This window comes from Schistocerca cancellata, chromosome 8 (genome assembly GCF_023864275.1).
Source record: "Schistocerca cancellata isolate TAMUIC-IGC-003103 chromosome 8, iqSchCanc2.1, whole genome shotgun sequence".
Taxonomy (NCBI): Eukaryota; Metazoa; Arthropoda; class Insecta; order Orthoptera; family Acrididae; genus Schistocerca; species Schistocerca cancellata.
In genome coordinates this window covers 451,770,636-451,793,879 of record NC_064633.1, presented here as the reverse complement: position 1 = coordinate 451,793,879, position 23,244 = coordinate 451,770,636, and the positions used below count along the sequence as shown (strand labels likewise).

Below are 23,244 nucleotides of genomic sequence, written 5' to 3'. Positions count from 1 at the left end.
ACAGATCCGGAGATCTTGCTGACCAGGGTAGTTGACTTACACCTTCTAGAGCACGTTGGGTGGCACGGGATACATGCGGACGTGCATTGTCCTGTTGGAACAGCAAGTTCCCTTGCCGGTCTAGGAATGGTAGAACGATGGGTTCGATGACGGTTTGGATGTACCGTGCACTATTCAGTGTCCCCTCGACGATCACCAGTGGTGTACGGCCAGTGTAGGAGATCGCTCCCCACACCATGATGCCGGGTGTTGGCCCTGTGTGCCTCGGTCGTATGCAGTCCTGATTGTGGCGCTCACCTGCACCGCGCCAAACACGCATACGACCATCATTGGCACCAAGGCAGAAGCGACTCTCATCGCTAAGACGACACGTCTCCATTCGTCCCTCCATTCACGCCTGTCGCGACACCATTGGAGGCGGGCTGCACGATGTTGGGGCGTGAGCGGAAGACGGCCTAACGGTGTGCGGGACCGTAGCCCAGCTTCATGGAGACGGTTGCGAATGGTCCTCGCCGATACCCCAGGAGCAACAGTGTCCCTAATTTGCTGGGAAGTGGCGGTGCGGTCCCCTACGACACTGCGTAGGATCCTACGATCTTGGCGTGCATCCGTGCGTCGCTGCGGTCCGGTCCCAGGTCGACGGGCACGTGCACCTTCCGCCGACCACTGGCGACAACATCGATGTACTGTGGAGACCTCACGCTCCACATGTTGAGCAACTCGGCGGTACGTCCACCCGGCCTCCCGCATGCCCACTATACGCCCTCGCTCAAAGTCCGTCAACTGCACATACGGTTCACGTCCACGCTGTCGCGGCATGCTACCAGTGTTAAAGACTGCGATGGAGCTCCGTATGCCACGGCAAACTGGCTGACACTGACGGCGGCGGTGCACAAATGCTGCGCAGCTAGCGCCATTCGACGGCCAAAACCGCGGTTCCTGGTGTGTCCGCTGTGCCGTGCGTGTGATCATTGCTTGTACAGCCCTCTCGCAGTGTCCGGAGCAAGTATGGTGGGTCTGACACACCGGAGTCAATGTGTTCTTTTTTCCATTTCCAGGAGTGTAGTTATTCTCTTTCCTTTTCTCCTCGCAAACAGAGCGATGGAAAAACGAATGTCTATAAGTCTCCGTAAAAGTCTTAATTTCTCTAATCCTGTCTTCGTGGTCCTTAGGTGACATGTACAGGGTGTTTCAAAAATGACCGGTATATTTGAAACGGCAATAAAAACTAAATGAGCAGCGATAGAAATACACCGTTTATTGCAATATGCTTGGGACAACAGTACATTTTCAGGCGGACAAACTTTCGAAATTACAGTAGGTACAATTTTCAACAACAGATGGCGCTGCAAGTGATGTGAAAGGTATAGAAGACAACGCAGTCTGTGGGTGCGCCATTCTGTACGTCGTCTTTCTGCTGTAAGCGTGTGCTGTTCACAACGTGCAAGTGTGCTGTAGACAACATGGTTTATGCCTTAGAACAGAGGATTTTTCTGGTGTTGGAATTCCACCGCCTAGAACACAGTGTTGTTGCAACAAGACGAAGTTTTCAACGGAGGTTTAATGTAACCAAAGGACCGAAAAGCGATACAATAAAGGATCTGTTTGAAAAATGTCAACGGACTGGGAACGTGACGGATGAACGTGCTGGAAAGGTAGGGCGACCGCGTACGGCAACCACAGAGGGCAACGCGCAGCTAGTGCAGCAGGTGATCCGACAGCGGCCTCGGGTTTCCGTTCGCCGTGTTGCAGCTACGGTCCAAATGACGCCAACGTCCACGTATCGTCTCATGCGCCAGAGTTTACACCTCTATCCATACAAAATTCAAACGCGGCAACCCCTCAGCGCCGCTACCATTGCTGCACGAGAGACATTCGCTAACGATATAGTGCACAGGATTTATGACGGCGATATGCATGTGGGCAGCATTTGGTTTACTGACGAAGCTTATTTTTACCTGGACGGCTTCGTCAATAAACATAACTGGCGCATATGGGGAACCGAAAAGCCCCATGTTGCAGTCCCATCGTCCCTGCATCCTCAAAAAGTACTGGTCTGGGCCGCCATTTCTTCCAAAGGAATCATTGGCCCATTTTTCAGATCCGAAACGATTACTGCATCACGCTATCTGGACATTCTTCGTGAATTTGTGGCGGTACAAACCGCCTTAGACGACACTGCGAACACCTCGTGGTTTATGCAAAATGGTGCCCGGCCACATCGCACGGCCGACGTCTTTAATTTCCTGAATGAATATTTCGATGATCGTGTGATTGCCTTGGGCTATCCGAAACATACAGGAGGCGGCGTGGATTGGCCTCCCTATTCGCCAGACATGAACCACTGTGACTTTTTTCTGTGGGGACACTTGAAAGACCAGGTGTACCGCCAGAATCCAGAAACAATTGAACAGCTGAAGCAGTACATCTCATCTGCATGTGAAGCCATTCCGCCAGACACGTTGTCAAAGGTTTCGGGTAATTTCATTCAGAGACTACGCCATATTATTGCTACGCATGGTGTATATGTGGAAAATATCGTACTATAGAGTTTCCCAGACCGCAGCGCCATCTGTTGTTGAAAATTGTAAGTACTGTAATTTCGAAAGTTTGTCTGCCTGAAAATGTACTGTTGTCCCAAGCATATTGCAACAAACGGTGTATTTCTATCGCTGCTCGTTTAGTTTTTATTGCCGTTTCAAATATACCGGTCGTTTTTGAAACACCCTGTACGTTGGCGGCAGTAAAATTTGTATGCAGTCTGCTTCACAAGCAAGTTCTCATAATTACCGTAACATTGCCTCGCGTCATCTTCCCTCCAGCGAGTCCCACTTGAGTTCATGAAGCGTCTCTACAACACTTGCGGGCTGATATAAACCGCTGGTGTCCACCCCGGTAGCTGAGTAATGCCGGCACGGTAGCTCAGCGTGTTCCGTCAGAGGGTTAGCTATCCTCTGTAATAAAAAAAAAATCTGAGTCAATGTATCAACGATGAACTTCAACAAGTGTCATGGGACGTCCGCCCCGAACAACTACAACGATCAATTACCAGCTAAATGAGATTAATATAAAAAAGTGGTCAACGCGACAGAAAAAATGGTTCAAATGGCTCTGAGCACAATGGGACTTAACATCTGTGGTCATCAGTCCCCTAGAACTTAGAACTACTTGAACCTAACTAACCTAAGGACACCACACACATCCATGCCCGAGGCAGGATCCGAACCTGCGACCGTAGGGGTCACGCGGTTCCAGACTGAAGCGCCTAGAACCGCTTGGCCACAACGGCCGGCTCAGCGCGACGGACTGTCATGCCAAGGGGCCGGGTTCGATTCCCTGCTGGATCGGAGATTTTCTCCGCTCAAGGAATAGGTGTTGTCTCTATCACCATCATCTCATCCCCATCGACACGCAAGTCGCTAAGTGGCATCAAAAGACTTGCACCAGGCGACAGGTCTGCCCGATGTAAGGCCCTAGCCACACAACATTTCCATTTTACCTGCTGGTAACATAGCTAGCACCACGCCTCTGAATGCCTTCCATGTCTTTCTTTAATCCGACCTAATGGGAATGGGAAACACTCGAGCAGTACTCAAAAAGTGTCGCTCTAGCGCTCTATACGCCGTCTCGTTTATAGGTGAGCTACGCGCTAGGAAGCAACATGGCAAATCAAGAAGTAAGATCAACCTCAGTGTTAAGGCAGAAATAACGTTTTTGATAGTTGTAAAGAGAGCGGGTGACTGTATGAGAGTTAGCTCTCGAATCTAATAAAGTGAATCATTTGTTTCAATCATCATCTGCTGCTTCCGACAACAATAACTGAAGTTGCAGAATCAATAAACTTCATTTGTTTCCAGTCACTCGTTTAATGGGAATATAATTTGACATGGCACTGCAGTAACGTCTCCTAAAACCGCAGCTTCAGTCTTACGTGTCTTTTGCAAGATATTTCTACCAGTCTTCACCTAAAACATTTGTAAACATCCTCTTGCTGTTAAGCCGTATCTGTCCCAACTTCTATCTAATGACAGATTCCAGTTTCGTCAGTATTAAACCCGAAGAGCCACTATATTCATGAAGTGAAATGTGGATAGAGCCTCCCGCCGGTTAGACTGATCGCCTGGAGCAAGTTTTTTTTAGTTGACATCACTTCGATGACTTCCGTGACGATGAGGATGATATTATAATGGAGGGAGCTCAGCATCCTGTCCCCCAGCGGAGAAAATCTCCGAGGATGTCGGGAATCGACCCCGGGCCCCCGCTTGGCGTTCTGCAACGCTTACCACTTTTTTTTCTTCATTTTGTTCGTCATTCTTCTTGTCATTTGTTCTGGGCGGACGCCACATGACACACCTTCAACTTTATTGTTGATACTTCACTCAGTGTCTTTATTCCAGAGGTATAAATGAGCTATGAAGGGCAGACTTTATTTCCGTTAACCTTGGAGTAACTAGCGAGGAGAACACGAAAAGTGTCAAACCCAATTTCTCACAATCTGGCTAGGCATTGGAGGTATGACAAGTGTTTCTGTTGGACATTGTTTTAAGTGGCTTTTCTTGTGGAGAGATCAGTTTCTATTCTGGTTACTTTCCAAAAGTCTATAAACGTAAAGCATAAGCCAGCTGGGCATTGACGTTACGTAAACTGATGATGATAGTGCCTTTGGATTATTAATTCCGGTATATTGCCAACCACAGCTTAACTAATAATTATTCTTAGCACAATTTTAGTGATTCAATCTCCATTGAGTGTTTGTATCTCTTATGCCTTCAAGCTTATGGCACGTGTGTAATTTTCCTCTCTGAATGTTATAGTCAAGTGGCCCACTGGCGCTAGTGATATTCGTAACCTGGAAGGAAGGAAGGAAGGAAGATTGCGTTTAATATCTCGTCGACATCGAGGTCGTTAGAGACGGAGCACAAGCTCGGACTGTGTCAAGAATGTGGTAGGAAATCGGGAGTACCCTTTCAAAAGAACCAGGCCGGCATTTTCCTGGAACGAGTTTAGGGAAATCACGAAAAACCTAAATCTGGATGGCCGGGCGTGGGTTTGAACCGTCGTCCTCCCGAATGCGAGTCAATCGAGCTACCCGCTGCGCCATCTCTCTCGGTAACTGGTAAGGCTCACCAACTGTAGAGACCCGTGTTTATTTGCAGAGTTGATTTGGTGCCCTTGCTATGTAGGATCTGATTATCAATTGTTATTTCTTTCGAAATCTCCGCCTATCAATTTTGCTAGTAATCAAGTATTTGGTAAATAACCTTCACCATACACCTTACATCATTTTGCTCTTATCCTCAAACTTCACTCAGATTCACGTCCAATTAATTAGTCTGTCTTTTCTATACGGTCTCCGTCCTTTGTCATAGTAATTAGCGCTACATGTTTCTTACTTTCCAACAAAATGAACACATGTCTGAAGGTTTCCTCTCCATATATACAGGGTGAACCAGAACTCCACCTACAAACTTTCAGATGTGACAGTATGGACCAAAAGAAGAAAAAAATGTCCGGTATTCATGGGTTCTAATATACATACCTTAAGAGGTATGACCCTTTTTCATCTCCGCTATGATGAAACGTCTCTTCTACCGAACAAGTACTCATAGCTCTTAAACTTGCATTTTAGAGTCCATGTCTGTTAGATTTTTTCTTAGTTTGTTACATACTACGGGTTCTGAAACGCTGTGGGTTGAGTTTTTGTTCTCCCTGCCGACATGCTTAGATCATATCCTTGTCACCGAGCTACGCATTCGGAAGGGCGATGGTTAAAATCTGCCTCCAGCCATCCTGATTTTGGTTTTTCGTTATTTCCGTAAGTTGTTCCAGACAAATGCCAGGTTGTTTTCTTTGAAATGGTATGTCGCCCTAAGCACTATGGGACTTAACATCTGAGGTCATCAGTCCCCTAGACCTAGAACTACTTAAACCTAAATAACCTAAGGATATCACACACATCCATGCCCGAGGCGGGATTCGAACGTGCGACCGTAGCAGCAGCCCGGTTCCGGACTGAAATGGTATGTCCGATTTCCATCCCCATCCTTGAAATATTCAGAGTTTGTGCTCCGTCTCTAGTGACATCCATGTCGACAGGATTTTAAACCCTAATCTTCCTTCCTTCTTTTCCATCCTCTGCAGTACACTGATCTCGTCGCTTTCTCAGTAGACTAAAGTTTCTAATTGGCTGAACACGAGATTCAACACGCCACCGTCGTCCACACGCCGGCCCCCCTTACCATCGGTTATACCAACCGAATAAATAATCAACTTACCTTACCCTACATTCTGATGAAACATGTATGTTTTATAAATGTTTTCACAAAGGATAAAGTGATAGACTTTTTTTGCATTCATTTCCGAAACCCTATTTATCTCCGGAAGTGTTAAGCATCCATAACGGCTAAACATCTTACTATATTTTAATTTCTTTATTGTTTCTTTCACTCCTGACACCTTCCATTAGTGTTTGTAGAGTGTTGTGCGCAGTCATACTATAGCACCTCGTTGAGCGCGAAGAATGGGAGGAGGAGGAGGAGATTAGTGTTAAACGTCCGTCGACAACGAGGTCATTAGAGACGGAGCACAAGTTCGGATTAGGGAAGGATGGAGAAGGTATGCGGCCGTGTCCTTTCGAAGAGACCATCCCGGCATTTGCCTTAAGCGATATAGGGAAATCGAGGAAAACCTGAATCACGATGGCCGGGCGCGGGTTTGAAACGTCGTCATCCCGAATCGAGTCCGGTGTGCTAACCACTGCGCCACCTTGCTCGGTCCTTGTTGAGTAATCATTGTCATATTAGGTTAGTATACCGCAGCGAATGTGTGTAAATACTTCAAATATTTATAATTTTTCACGTATGGTCACTAACGATCTTGGTGTTAATTGTATGAATTAAAATCCCAAAGATGTGAAAAATAACAGATCTTCTTTCCTTCCAGAATTATATACGCAATAAAACTATTGACAATGAAGTGGCTCTCCTATAAACGTTACGTTCTAAGGTGTTTACTAATGGCGATGACGATAGTACTGATGGCGAATGGGTACTACGATACGACATACCCAATAAGTAAAAAGAAAAAAAAACCGAATGAGGTGGCGTAGTGATTAGCTTGCTGACTACCCATTCGGGAGGACGACGGGATTCATCCGGGTCCGCTCATCCTGATTTAGGTCCGTGATTTCTCTAAAACGCTTCAGGCAAATCTCGGGATAGTTCCATTGAAAAGGCACAGTCGATTTCCTTCCCCATCCTTCCCTAATCCGAGCTTGTGCTCCGTCTCTAATGACCTCGTTGTCGACGGGACGTTAAACTAAAATCTCCTCCTCCTCCTCCAAAAATTTTCAACACTGTGTAACAACACTAACGTTATCCTACTGTATATGTAATAAATTTTTTTCTTCTGAATTTAGATAAATTAGTATAATCGATATTCTGGTTTCATTTCTTTTTTGTTTCATGCCATTATGTTAAAGAAGCTATGAACAATTTTCGATGTAAATTTTAATATTTATGTTCAATTTCAAGTAAAGTTGTAATCGAAGGGAAGTGAAACTAATGTTGAAACTACTGTAAGATGTGAAAGTTGTAATTGTATGCCTGGTCCATACGTAGGCAATGTATTAGGATAAGTAGAATGTAAAACCTTTGGTGAATACCCTGTCTGTAGGGGAGCGGAAAAAGGTGGAGGCAGGCGAGCGCGGGAAAATGCACACGGGCGCGGTACGGCATAACGGGCTCAGCAGTAGTAGTTGGAGTTGGGCATCGGCCTAAGAAACACGTCCTGGACCGAGGAGGCTCTCCTGAAAAACGTGATTTCGTTGAGCCTCGGATGTGCTGTTTCCGACGCCTATACAGCATGGCAATATTCCATAGGCACTAAATGGAAAAGTATTGCGACGCTATGAAGAAGTGAAGTGCCTATATTTCAAGAGCCATTGCTGTAATTGCATGTGTGCTTTGTGCCTCGCCATCTCGCCACCTGCCGACCGCCTCATCGATACGAACAGGTTGAAACTTTTAGTACTGTATTCGTGTGGACCAGTGTCACTTTTGCTACGTATTGTTCAATAACAACTTAAATTTTACCAGAACTGTTCTATCAATTAATTATCCTCACTACTAACCTAGACAGGGTCCTTTCCACATGTTGTGCAATCCGAGTGTCCCTAGATGAATATTTAAAGTTTATGTTAATAATAATTACCTGCAGACCTATCAATGTTAGAATGATGTTTAAAGATCTTTGTTGTTAATGAATACTGGACGAATAATATAGGTATGACCAAGTTGGAAGATAATATTGGAATTGGTTTAATAATGAAGTTTATTTAAATTGAGACAAAAATAACGGTAGTTAAATGAGCAGGAAATAAGACAAAAAGAGCGGTACATTATATATTGAAAATCTTGAATGCTTAATGTTTTCAATAATCACACTTTCACTACAGTGATCATAACTGTTTCAGGGTCCCCCCCCCCCTCTCCTTTCTTTCTTTTCTATTCATTTGAATTCTGAAGTGTACTGAACTGCTTTGACCAGCAAAGTTAAAGTCAATATAAAACCTAAATTTATCAGTGTTTTCCCTTCTCAAAATTGACTTTGTATGTGTGTTTCAAAAGTGCTATTTCTAGGGTAACCTATGCCCGATTTCAGTCGGATCAAAAGACAAAACGCAGGTTGTAGTAAACATTATAGTGTAGTGTTGTGTATTTATGGTGTGTCCATATTAGTACAGAAAGTGAGATTCTTAGTTCAGTAGATTTTTCTGGTTCTAAAATTTACCATATAATGCAGTATTACTACGTGTTGTTATGCTTGAACGTACTTCCTCTTGTACAGGGAAGAAACTCAGTTTACGCCTAACTAGGCTGGCGACCGTATTATTAACAATTGGTAGCATCTGCTGTGTATGTTTCTTGTCCGTCATAACGTGCAGTTACACTTTGGACTTGTTTGACGTATCCTTGTTGTTACTGAGTGGGTGTAAGTCTGATTTTGCCTCCATTCAGGTACACGCGGTCAACATCTATACAAATATCATTTCTCATAAGGTGAAGCCCGTTAACTTACCATAGTACGGGCTTTAATTAGTATTGTGTACCCCACGCGCACGTTACAAGTGGCTCCCGGTGACAGGACATCCAGTTGTTGTCGGTCACAAATTAATGTGAATACCGAACAGTGGATGTTCAGTGGCACGAATTGCAATATTAGTCAGTAAAATAAATAGCAGTGAACGCCAAGTACGGTAGGGTGGTGTAATTTGCATTCAGTATGGACAGGAAAGTAGACAGGGTAGATGTGCCGAGCGTAATGGAAGATGCGCATGGCAATAGCAGAAGTTTAAGCGGCCAGATAACAGATGGCGTTAGCGGAAGGCAATTGGCATACATACAATATCATGAACATGTTAATGAACAGATTGAAATGTCGAGATTGCCTCGAACACAGCAAGGAATAAAACAAGAAGTAGGGGATGACTTTGTAGATGATAGTGGGTACGTGAACGAATCCACTGACGTGTTTGATTCTCCACAGAGGAAGCAAGAACCGAAAGAAAATTTTGAAGTAGGATCGGAACACACCGATTCCGTAGAACAAGACAGTGTGAAAATTTTAAGCATGAACGATTTATTTGAACAATTAACTAAACAAATTGCAGGACAGAATGATCAGCTTGAAACACACGTTGCAGAGCAGCTCAAAACACAGAATGATCAACTTCAAAAACAAGTCAGTAATCAGGTTAGTCAGATTAAAACACACGTTGACGAGCAGCTTAAAACACAAAGTAATCAGCTCAAAACACAGAATGATCAGCTTAAAACACACGTTGGTCAGCTTAAAGTACAGGTTGAAGAGCAAGGAATTAAAATTAGTAAACAAATAGAACAGGTAGAACAACAAGTGGGTAGTTTGAGCTCTGTAGTAAATACTATGAAATTTGAAATTGACACAATTAACAAAAATATGGATACTATGCAGGGGGAAACTGACAACATTAACAGTATGTTTGATGTTGAAATTCTCAACATCCAAGAGAAAGTAGAGCCTCTAGTTGAAACAAAAGTAGACGAAAAAGTTTTCGGTCTTAAAACTGAGATCGTAAACGAATGTCAACTTGGAATATCACAGTTAAAAAAGGCAGTTTCAGACACTGAAAGAGAATTAGGCGAAAAAGTGACCGGATGTGTACAGAAGCGTGAACAAAATACTTCGAAAATTCAAGGCCAAATTTTTGATCTTGAGGGTAAAATTAAAGATAGGCCTGGTGTTATCTGTAATGGCACACCACTTACGAAGCTATTGGAAGGTGAGGAACGCTTGGATCCCGCCAAGAAACATAACGGATGGCATCCGTTAGATTTTATCAAAAATTGCGAGAGAATATTTCCTGAACACTTGTCTGATCAGGAAAAGATAAACGTAGTAATTAGCGCCTTAGCAGGTGACGCTAAGCGCTGGGGAATTAATTTGAATACCGAACGAATGACGTTCGAAGAATTTAAGCAAAAGTTTACGGAAGAATATTGGTCCGAGCAAAAACAGGATCATTTGTGGTGCGAATTTATCATGGCCAAACATCACGATAACAGGGGCAGGATTCTTTGAAAGATTTCTGCGAATATTGGTACCGGAAGTTGACGCATTTATGAGGAAGAAGATCCGATTCTGAAATAATATGTGAGTTATATAAAAAGCTTCCAGAAGATTCGAAGAGATACGTGGGAAGCAATCATCGTAGCTTCCAAGCGTTTCTCGAAAGGGTCGAAGACGAAGCCCACTGGCGCGAAAGTCGTGCCAATTATCAGAATTTTGGCAACAGAAATAATCGTAATAGTGACGAAAGAAATGATGGCGATGGATTTCGCGTCAATATGATACAGAGAGGAAGAGGCAGAGGCAGAGGAAGAGGGAGTTATCCAAGTCGCGCGGTAGAGGGTACACTGCGCTAAATAATAACGATGCGGGAAACTGATTTCCGCGAACGTTGCGGGCCAAACGGAAGCGGACAGTACATACCGGCCCCAATTTAAGAAATATTACCGGACTGACAGTAAAGTAACGAGACAGGCTAGAGGCAGGCGTGGAACGACGCTACGTGTTGTTGCAAAACGAGTGTCAGGTGCGAGCGATGAGTCATCTTCGCTGCGCAGAGCGATACATGTTAACAGGCGAGTGGAGCATCAGAGGGCAACGGCCCAGCCTAGCAGAACAGCTGTTGAGAGAGAAGCCGCTAGCAATGCGGTAGCATTAGATACGAACACTGCCATAAGAACTGGTGCATACATTACGAGAGGTAATTCCATGGCAAAGGAAATAGTAGATGAAACTGTGGATACACAGAGAGGTGCGATTAGCAGTGTTAGCAATAAAGTAAATGGCGAGAAAGAACTAGCAGAAGTAACTAATTGGTGTGTGCAGATCGACGATCTGTACAAGGGCCTCAAGCAATGTGAGTGGGAAGATTTTAAGAAGGAGTATGAGGCAAGGAGGTTAATTAGTGAAAAGGGAGATAATATGGACGTCGATAAGGTGACGTGGCCCAAATTGGAAGCGGAGAGATTAAATAGCGCCGCGCAAAGTACGCGTGCTGCCGATGGGACAATGATTAAAGATAGGAAGGAATTGTAGGATGAAATCCTAAGCATTGACGAGGAAGTAACTTCTGTTAACGATCCGCCAACAGTACGAGCTGCTACCGAAAGGCACCGTGAGGAAGAGGCAGGTAATTACCTGAAAGTAATTGAAATCCACGAGGATTACACTAAATATGAAGTAACAGTAGATGTGAGTAAAACCGATAATGAGAACGTTTTGTCAAAAGAAGATATTGAGTTAAAATCAAAACCTGACGAAAATGCAGAAGAAGAACTTAGTGCCTGTCTCAGAAAAGCTTTTATGTTAGAACCTGAAAGCGATCCAGAATGGTCGGATTCTGACGATAGTTCAGATGACGAATATTTCAGTACTAGTGAAAATAATAGGAATACAACTAATTGCGATATTGTACCTACTGATGACGAAGTTTCAAAACAAAATCCAGATGTTGAGACCGAACAAAGAAAGAAAGAGCCACCTGACGACTCAGTGTTTATTTTGCAAAGAGTTCAAGTAAGTAAATACTTTGAACTCCAGAAACCGAGAAAGCCGCCCGATATAAATGATTCACAGGTCAGGAACGGATCTTGGGACGATGTCACAGTCGACCACGGTGCAATGTGGAAAAAACAGGAAGGGGCATGATTTAGAGTCTGGGGCAGATTTATATTGGACTTTGAGAACGTCATGAACACCTTACATCATGAAACTACTGGATTCCCACCGGAAGAAATTTTGTTAGGCAGCAAAAATAAAAGTTTAATTGAGGAAAAACTAGAGTTTCCGCCTTGTACAAGCTTGGGGTTGAGTCAAAAGAAAGAATTAGTCAGAAAAAGAGCAAAGCAAAAAGCTGAATCGAGATCTAAAAGACATGATTAAAATCTGAAAGTTTCAAAATTTAAAATTGGGGATTATGTCCTTTTAAAAACCCACGAAAAATCTAGTGAACTGAACCATGAAATTTCCAAATTTAAATATATTTATAATGGACCGTATGTAATACAGAACATTCCACACGATAATGCTTACTACCTGATCTACCCAAAATCCAAAAGACCTTTAGGTGTAAGAAATGTTGTGGACCTGAAACTGTATGTTCCTAGAAATGAGTGAACTAAGTACAATCAGAAAACAATTTACAGTAAATATGCTGTATATTATGCTGAAGCTAATTTATGCCAAATGTAACAAACCTTTGTAACATAGGTAGACCAATATCAGTGTACTAATGTAATTATGTGAGTTTCAGATTACCAATTGTACTATAAATGTAATGAGGTAAGGAGAAAAAGGGCTGAAAAGAAAGGATAAATGCTGTCAGCCAGATAAAAGATGGGACTGTCAAAAATGAAAATGGGCAGTGTATGAGTCATAATATAAAGGACTGCCAAACACCAAAGAGGGCAGATAAATAGTCAAAGGAGAATTATAAGTGTGATACAGGAGATGTGGCAATATGAGGTGAAAAGGACTGCCCAAATCTGAATAATAGGCAGCAAATGTGTGTAGTAATTTTCTTAATATTATTGTGTGTTTTTTTTCTCTTTAGTAAATAAGGAAACGGACTGCCATTCAATGCAAGCATCAACAAATTGGTTTATAGTGTATATAGATATTTGTATTTGCTTTTGTAAATAAGTGTTTGTGTTCCAAATTTGGTTTTTATTTGTCTGAGAAATTGAACAATGATGAGTAGTTTGCTACTTAAATAATGTTGTGATAGGAGGTTGGACTGTGCCAAAGAGCACTTAAGCAAACGATAGGTAAATGTTCTTGATGCGTTAAAAAATTGTAGACTTATGGAAAGTGAGTGGAAGGAAGTTTGTGGTATAAAATTTTTTGATGGGACAATCACATCAAGATTCAGAACCACTGTATAAAAATAAAGTTCAGTGTTCCCATCAAATCTACACTTAGTGAAATTTAATGGAAACAGGGGCATGTGTAACAACACTAACGTTATCCTACTGTATATGTAATAAATTTTTTTCTTCTGAATTTAGATAAATTAGTATAATCGATATTCTGGTTTCATTTCTTTTTTGTTTCATGCCATTATGTTAAAGAAGCTATGAAAAATTTTCGATGTAAATTTTAATATTTATGTTCGATTTCAAGTAAAGTTGTAATCAAAGGGAAGTGAAACTAATGTTGAAACTACTGTAAGATGTGAAAGTTGTAATTGTAAACCTGGTCCATACGTAGGCAATGTATTAGGATAAGTAGAATGTAAAACCTTTGGTGAATACCCTGTCTGTAGGGGAGCGGAAAAAGGTGGAGGCAGGCGAGCGCGGGAAAATGCACACGGGCGCGGTATGGCATAACGGGCTCAGCAGTAGTAGTCGGAGTTGGGCATCGGCCTAAGAAACACGTCCTGGACCGAGGAGGCTCTCCTGAAAAACGTGATTTCGTTGAGCCTCGGATGTGCTGTTTCCGATGCCTATACAGCATGGCAATATTCCATAGGCACTAAATGGAAAAGTATTGCGACGCTATGAAGAAGTGAAGTGCCTATGTTTCAAGAGCCATTGCTGTAATTGCATGTGTGCTTTGTGCCTCGCCATCTCACCGCCTGCCGACCGCCTCATCGATACGAACAGGTTGAAACTTTTAGTACTGTATTTGTGTGGACCAGCGTCACTTTTGCTACGTATTGTTCAATAACAACTTAAATTTTACCAGAACTGTCCTATCAATTAATTATCCTCACAACTAACCTAGACAGGGTCCTTTCCACATGTTGTGCAATCCGAGTGTCCCAAGATGAAGATTTAAAGTTTATGTTAATAATAATTACCTGCAGACCTATCAATGTTAGAATGATGTTTAAAGAACTTTGTTGTTAATGAATACTGGACGAATAATATAGGTATGACCAAGTTGGAAGATAATATTGGAATTGGTTTAATAATGAAGTTTATTTAAATTGAGACAAAAATAACGGTAGTTAAATGAGCAGGAAATAAGACAAAAAGAGCGGTACATCACTACAGTGATCATAACAGTTTCAGGGTTCCCCCCTCCCCCCTCACCTTTCTTTCTTTTCTATTCATTTGAATTCTGAAGTGTACTGAACTGCTTTGACCAGCAAAGTTAAAGTCAATATAAAACCTAAATTTATCAGTGTTTTCCCTTCTTAAAATTGACTTTGTATGTGTGTTTCAAAAGTGCTATTTCTAGGGTAACCTATGCCCGATTTCAGTCGGATCAAAAGACAAAACGCAGGTTGTAGTAAATATTATAGTGTAGTGTTGTGTATTTATGGTGTGTCCATATTAGTACAGAAAGTGAGATTCTTAGTTCAGTAGATTTTTCTGGTTCTAAAATTTACCATATAATGCAGTATTACTACGTGTTGTTATGCTTGAACGTACTTCCTCTTGTACAGGGAAGAAACTCAGTTTACGCCTAACTAGGCTGGCGACCGTATTATTAACAATTGGTAGCATCTGCTGTGTATGTTTCTTGTCCGTCCTAACGTGCAGTTACACTTTGGACTTGTTTGACGTATCCATGTTGTTACTGAGTGGGTGTAAGTCTGATTTTGCCTCCATTCAGGTACACGCGGTCAACATATTTACTAAAATCCTTTCTTATAAGGTGAAGCCCGTCAACTTATCATAGTACAGGCTTTTAAGAGTTAACGTGCGCCTGAGCGTAGACGTTACAACTGCATTAGCAAAAATAGACAAAAGTTAATATGGTGGGTTTAATGCTTCAGGTGTTGTACGTAGTCTCCGCCAACTTGAGTACGACGCACAGAACTGTCATACAACTAATCGAAATGAGAGAAAAGCTATTCTTCGGGATATTGCTCAAGCCGCACTTAACATTAGCCTGGATGTCGGTTCTGTCGTGAAACCATCGACGCTCCATGTGAATTTTCGAACTTTGTTGTTTTCATTCACGTTTCTCTTCTTCATTAAATGTCTTGGATACATGATTTAGAGATGTTTCTTCATTGCGATTTGTGCCAGAGTTGACACACTATCGCCACACGTCCAATACTTAACCCTGCCTGTTCACAACTAACTAGTGTTATATATTTTTGCTGTTCACATTTTTTAAAGCTGCACCGGCCAGTGTGCCGAGCGGTTCTAGGAGCTTCAGCCTGGAACCGCGCGACCGCTACGGTCGCAGATTCGAATCCTGCTTCGGGCGTGGATGTGTGTGATGTCCTTCGGTTTGTTAGGTTTATGTAGTTCTTAGTTCTAGGGGACTGATGACCTCAGATGGTAAGTCCCATAGTGCTCTGAGCCATTTGAACCATTTCTGTTAAAGCTGCGGCCATAGTTACTGCGCTGACGTCGCTTACACGCTAGGAATAAGATCAACCTGACTTTTGGGTGAACGTTGCTTACTGATCGCGACCATAGTTACTGCACTGACGTCGCTTACACGCTAGGAATAAGATCAACCTGACTTTTGGGTGAACGTTGCTTACTGATCTCTTATAAATCTTGGACTGTTTGTGTGGAAAACAAAATTTGAAAACAAAATTTGAATCTGATTCAGTATTACCTCCATTGTGTTTTGACACCATCCTCAGCTTACTGTTCTTCTCTTGTCACGGGTCTTCTGAAGATGACAAGGACAATCGCGTAATAGCCAAAACGACATGTTAGAGATAGAGCAGAATTTTAATAAAAGTTACAAATATTCATTAAATTCTCTGTTTCCCAGCACAGGTTCACTGTTGTCGTGATCGGCTACCATCTATTTTGTTTTAATTCAGAGGCAGGCTGTCTTTCATGTAAGAATAGTTGTCACTTAACCTAAGGGTGCGAAGTCGTGTGTATGATCTTAATCGTTTTCTGTGTGTTATCAAATTTTAATTGGTTGTAGATTTTCTTGACCGTGAGAGAAATTAATTCATTCCAGTTCGGAAGCCTAGGTCAATCTACGAGTAAATCCTACTCATTAAACAATGGGCTCCCACAGGGATCAGTGTTGGCTCCCCTTCTCTTCAACCTATACACTAGTGACATGCCAGCAACTAAATCGCAAAAATTCTGCTGTGCAGATGACATGGCAATAGCCACTCAGAGAAAGACATTCGAAGAGGGGGAAGCTACTCTGTCAACCGACCATCAACTTCTTAACCCGTATTATATGAAATGGAGGCACTGCCCAAATCCAAATAAAACTGAGGTAAGCGTACTCCACCTGAAAAATCATGAGGCAAGACGAGAGTTACAAGTAACATTCTGCAGTGAGCGAGTGACGCACAACAGCCATCCAAAATACCTAGGAATCACTCTTGAGCGGTCACTAACCTATAAAAAAACACCTCCTGGGGAGCTCAAGCTAACACCCTACGCACTGCAGCACAATCTCTTGTTTACTCGGTGGCTGAATACTGCGCCCCAGTCTGGTACAAGAGCACACACACGAAGAAAATAGATGTCCAGCTTAATACCACCATGAGGATTGTCTCAGGAACTCTGCAATCAACTCCACTTCCCTAGCTTCATGCCCTTTGCAATATAGCTCCTCCCTCCCTCAGAAGGCAACAAGCAGCTATCCGAGAATGGAAGAAAATTAATGACCCCTCTGTCTCTGTAGATATACCTATCCGAAAAATATTGGACCATCTACCAATTACCCGCCTTAAATCCAGGAAACCTATATGGGAAGACGAAGTCCTCAAATACCCAGAAAGGTACGGCATAGCAAGGGAATGGAGGCAATACTGGTCGCTGAATAATCACAGTCCTCTCATCACTGATTTTGATCGATACCGGTGGAAGGAATGTAGATGCCCAGAACAACTTGGTGCACACTTAATCGTGTGAGGACTAACCACGGCAGGTGTAAGGCCATTCTCCACACATGGAAACTCACTGATGACCACGATGCGACTGTGGTGCAGAAGAACAAACAATCCCTCACTTAATCTTCGAATGTCCAGCGAGGAGGTTTGATGGAGAGTGGAGGAATATCATGAATGCTATTCCACGTGCTGTTCAGTGGGTGACCTACTTAGATGTGGACTTGTAATAGCTGCAGTGGGTGTCTCCATCATCTTTCGCATATTGTTGTTTGCAATCAATCATTTAATAGTATATTTGTAAATCGTTTATTATATTAATTAATAGTATGTGTGCAATTTTACTCTGTAGATGCCAGACGCTAAATAAATAAATAAATTGGTTGTCAATTGTATTTTTGAGGCACAGTCAAGCATGTTCAAAAACGGGAGTGGAAAACCACTTAAAACCTGGTTTAACAAATCAACGGTAGTTAAACAGCATCGCATGCTTTCGATCTGAGTTGGCCCACTTCCCTCTCTCGCAAGCCAGCGCCCAGTTCACTGGGTTGAACGAGAATATTATAAACATTCATTTAACTGACTTGACTAAATACTCATTGCAGCTCAGAAGAATGGGCACGAATGGGAGATTTGTGTGCAACGTGACGTGCGCTAGGCAGTGTAATAAGTATCTTAACAAAAACAGTTTCAAAAATGCAATTACATCAACCATGAGTGACTCACTTGACAAGGTGCTTCAGTATACTGATACAGCCAAAAGAATATCAATGAAATTCTCGATTTGTGTGTGCATAGTATCAATAACTGCTGTACCAATATATTGTTAGTACTAAATAGATATCCTCATGTTATTGGTTAAAACACCGTCAGTGGCAGCATTTTCTCGTTTGTTTCTTGCTTGAAATCGGATGAGATGTCTGCCAACAGGTTTCATTAGAACTGTCCTCTTTCTCACTGGTACCACATATCTGTTAGGCATAAGGCAAAGTGCATGTGTGTATGTATGTATGTTTGGATCTCATTCCAAAGCCCTGGATATGTTTCAACCAAATTTGTTGCAGACACAGCAGGCCTTGCAGGTACCAGAACTGTGGAGTTTACCTCCTACCTCCATTGAGAGTGGAGATATTGCCACAATGTGTTTTTCCCAGCCCATAACATATAGGCTGCGCTGCATAACAGGCATGTTGTGTGAGAACAGTATCGGCCTGCCAAATCAACCTACTTTACAGGATAGCATACATGTCAGGAACAAAAAGGGTTTTCCAGACCCTGACATTTAGGCAGCTCTGCATGACAGACATTTTGTGTTGGACTACTATCAGTCTGCTTGGCATTGGGGGCTGTACATCAGAGGCAAATAAATGGTTTTCAGGCCTCTAATGTGTAGCCTGCCCTGATTGACAGATGTCTTGTGAAAAAAGTATTGCCCTGATTTATTGAACTGTAATGCACAGGGAGGAAGAGGAGGAGATTTGTTCAATATATGAGTGTGTCGAGTACATATGCAGAGGAAACTACGAGGAGAAAGCTAGTAAATAATCAAATGTGTGGCCCTAAATGGCGAACAAAAACTCAGCAAGACTGATGATGAAGTCTGCCGGAAAGGCAGTACCTTTTGGGTAGGCAGCGACGCAGATCGAGGGCGGAAAGGATGGAGTGCAAACACAAGATATCAACCCCCTGCCTCACCCGCCACAAGTATCCTTCTCAGCTGCCTACAGTATGTACACTTAGCTTAAAATTTAATATCACCACAAAATCTTAACTGGTCATTCTTGTTTGTTAATCGTAAACAATCATTGAGGGCCGTGGTCTGTCGTTTAACAATGCAACGTTATGGGAAACCTTCTTGTAGATACAGTGAACAACCAGTCAGTTGCAAAATGAAACGTTTATTAAAACCGTTTTACCGTAGTTTCAACGTTTATAAAATCGTCTTCTTCAAAAGGAAATATTGACAACTGGACTACATGTTGTAACAGACATAGGTTAAAATGTAGCTGAAGGGCGTCAGTCAAGTATTGTATATGTTTCAATTATTATTGAGATGAAATATAGCCTTTCGGCTATATTTTAACGTACCTCTGTCACAACATGTGAACCAGTTGTCAATATTTCTTTCTGAAGAAGACGTTCTAATAAATCTTCCATTTTGAAACTGGTTGGCTGTTTCTACAAGAAGAGTTCATCCTAAGGTTGCTGCTCCAGCCATGTACAAAGGTTAATGGAAATAGTGCTCAGGTTATTTTAGTGCTCGGTTCACCGTGTAATGTGTCATTTCCGGGGCGCACTGGTCGGCTAGTGCTCGTCGTTGTGGGTGACAGCTAAGGTTGTCCAGTTTCCGGAGACGATGAGCTATTTTAAGAAAAGATTCAATCAGTATACGAATTTCTCCCCGATGAAGATTTGTTTAAAATATGCACCAGTCCAATTCGCAGAAGGACTAAGAGAGCACGACGTACGGATCTGGAAAATGGTACCAAAACATCTTCATTGTGGGGCAAAAACTGTTGAAATAGCAGCGTATATAGCTGCGGGTACACTCAATGAAGGCTATTCATCTGTTCTGAAGACCATGAACGTGTTAAGAATCGTCTTCGGAACGCACAGCGGAAGTTTTCCCTAGTTGTCTGACAGGAAATACGTGGCTGAAGCGAAGCAAAGAATGTCTCAGTTTGTTAAAAGAGGACGGACTGAAATAACGATAAGTTTTGAAAGAACGATTGTTTTGTTACTCCAAACTTTAAACACGTTTTTCTCGGAACAACATTTTGCAGCGCATGAAACGCCCTAGAACCTCGACAGACTACCCGATTCATTTCTTTGTTTTTAAATGAAAGCGAATTAAATTTAGGGGACCTTAGCAGGGCTTTTTTGTATTCAGAACTTAGAAAAAACAGAAAGCAAGTTGACTTTCTTCAAAAAGCCACCACATTTTTGTTTCAAGGTATTTAACAAAACCGCATCTTGAAGAATGCACAGCATTCAATCTAATTTAAGAATTTTCTGCTTTTATGTGTGGCAGAACGCTTCGCGCACACCCTGAAGCGCCGTGCGGCGATGTCTTGACAATGGCTACAGCTGCCATTTTAATTTGTCATGAGATACTTTTTTTTCTTATACGAGTGTATGTCGTTAAACTCCCATTTTACTAAAAACAATCATTGTATGAAAAAAATTCTAATCTCCGCTCGTCTTCCGTGCTTCTCTACCAGAACTCCCCTTAAGGCGGCTAAATGGGCCGACCCCACTGTTGTAAAAGTCGAGTGATTTCCACAGAATGATCATAGTTTCTTTTGGAAAAAAATCTCTGAAAGTGTTGGCAAGCAACAGCCAGCACCTAACTAAGAGCGGTAGTAGGAAATGGCAGATCGGAAATAACTAGACTACGATCTGGAAAATTATTGGCCGAAAGCCCTGCGAGTTAAAATAATTCCGTGAAGAAGTTTTGGAGCTGACGACATCGGGCGTAAGCTGGGAGCCCTCGCGAAGGTACGACGGGAGTGACAGACCTTGCTAGGGGGAGCCTTGGTTTTAGAAGTGTTGTGTGTGTGATGTTGAGAGTGAGTGATTCTCCATAATCAATAAATTTGTTCCTCGTTTATGGAAACCCGAAAGAGTTTGCAAGTGCTTTTCTGGTTCATGGGTGTGATGGACTAAGTTTCAAACTTCCCTTTCGTATTTGTAACTAACACTACTGAATTATTTCACATTTATTAACTCTCGTGTGAAAAGCAAAGATACCTTGTCTACTGATCCATTGATTTCTACAGAAATAACAGTATTTATCACGCCAGTATTCGAAAGTCTCTCTGAAAATTCCTGTTGCACAGGGCAATGAGATTTGAGCGTGCCTCTTGACGAGTGGTGGACGAGATGTTTGATGACAAAAAGGGTGTTGGAGACCACTCTTGTCGGTTTGCTCTTGTTGGTAGCTGTATGAAGCACTAAAGTGTTTGAGACGCAACGTGGTTGTGTAGAATGGGATCATAATACCAATCAAACTCGGTTGCTCATTCACAGATATCATGTAGTTAATGCGTACCTAGTGTTCTGGTTCGTATTGCAAGGCTTGAAGAGGACATTTTCATGAATTTTTTTAGGATTTTAGAGAGTAATGAAAAGTCCCCTTTGTGGCGTTGTGAAGAGGGTGGGCTTATATGCACAATATAACACGGTTTGTTATTAAACCATCCAACAAAAAATGGTTCAAATGGCTCTGAGCACTATGGGACTTAACTTCTGAGGTCATCAGTCCCCTAGAACTTAGAACTACTTAAACCTAACTAACCTAAGGACATCACACACATCCATGCCCGAGGCAGGATTCGAACCTGCGACCGTAGCGGTAGCTCGGTTCCAGACCGTAGCGCCTAGAACCGCTCGGCCACCCAGGCCGGCAAACCACCCGACAAGTAGGGCGCTTAAACTCAACACCACTATTCCCTATGACTCCCATTCAATATTATTTGTTTTCTATATAGATTTTATTTGGTTTCGAGGATGTAAGTGTTTTGTACCACAATCCTTGCGCTCTGCTTTAGAGTGTGATTAAGTTTCTGAAGTAATTATATGAATTTCTACTCAAATATTTTCGAAATCATTACAAAACCGTTGTCAACATTTCTACTATTTCGAGAACTTTACACCGAGTTGCACATTACGACCACCATTATATACAACTTACCATCAGCAAAGGTGGTCATGTTTCTTGAACGGTTTTGCAATCTGCATCAAATTATTTGAACACTGTAGTCAGCAATAAGCACCACTATTCTAACCTTGGGAACGGAGGTAAGTTGTATGCCGAGCAGAGCTGACGGAGTAGTAGTTCATCATTTAACGTATATTCTGATAATGTTAATCTTGTATTTGTGATTATGTTAACAGACAGGTCACACAACGGAGATGTAAGCAGCGTTGCTTACAAGTTTCTAGTGAAAATTCGTATGCTTGTTAGATCTAGTCAGGTTCTAGCAAATCAATTAATTATTTGCTATGCCTATTGTAAGTAAGTTGTACGAAGTAACTCTCTTCTGTTCTATATCTTGCTTTTACAATATTGCACTTAGATCACCTTATTACATAAATTCATGGTCCAAACTTTGAAGAAGGAGCAGTCGCATGAAAACTAGACAGATGGTAAAAAAGTTTCGTTATGAAGCCCTTACATATCCTCTACAAAAGTCCCGATCTCTCCACGTGTGACTTTCCTATTTTTGGAGCCCTGAAGATGGACATTCGTGGCCGTCGATTTGCTTCAGACGAAGAGGTCCACGACTTCGTACAATCGTGGTTCCTTAGGCAACCGCAAACGTTTGTCCGCGACAGCATTGACCGTTTTGTCTCACAGTGGAATAAATGTATTTACAGTTATAGCGACTACTTTTGAAATAATAAACTTACGTACTTTTTTCCCATTTGTCTCGATTTCATTTCAGTGCTCCCTATATATATATATATATATCATTTCAATTCAGTGCCTGTTTCGGACTTGCTCTTGTGTGAATCCCATGTAAAAACTTGACAAGGAGCTTCCAGGCTGCTTTGGGGTTTTTGCGAGAAAGGACGCGAGTACTTGCTAGGTAGCGTGGAGTGGTCAGTTAGCTGCAGGCAGGAGAATACATGAAGCTTTACTATGTAATCAGATAAACAAATATACTGTCACACGCACTTGGGTACGATTTTTGTGTGTGTTACTTGTCACATTATTAAATATAGACACTTTTTCTCGGTCCTGATTAAGTTTTCTGCAGATTTCCCTTGATTCTAAGCCAAATGGCAGAATCGAATAGCCGGCTGGAATGGCCGAGCCGTTCTAGGCGCTACAGTCTGGAACCGAGCTACCGCTACGGTCG

The 23,244-nt window shown here is 42.2% G+C and overlaps 1 non-coding gene across 1 annotated transcript; it reads right to left on the bottom strand.

Annotated features, from left to right (window-relative positions):
* Positions 1 to 21,699: 21,699 nt before the first annotated feature.
* Trnap-ugg (transfer RNA proline (anticodon UGG)) lies at positions 21,700 to 21,783 on the bottom strand. Its single transcript has one exon. It is a non-coding gene; the product is annotated as a tRNA-Pro (tRNA).
* Positions 21,784 to 23,244: the final 1,461 nt, after the last annotated feature.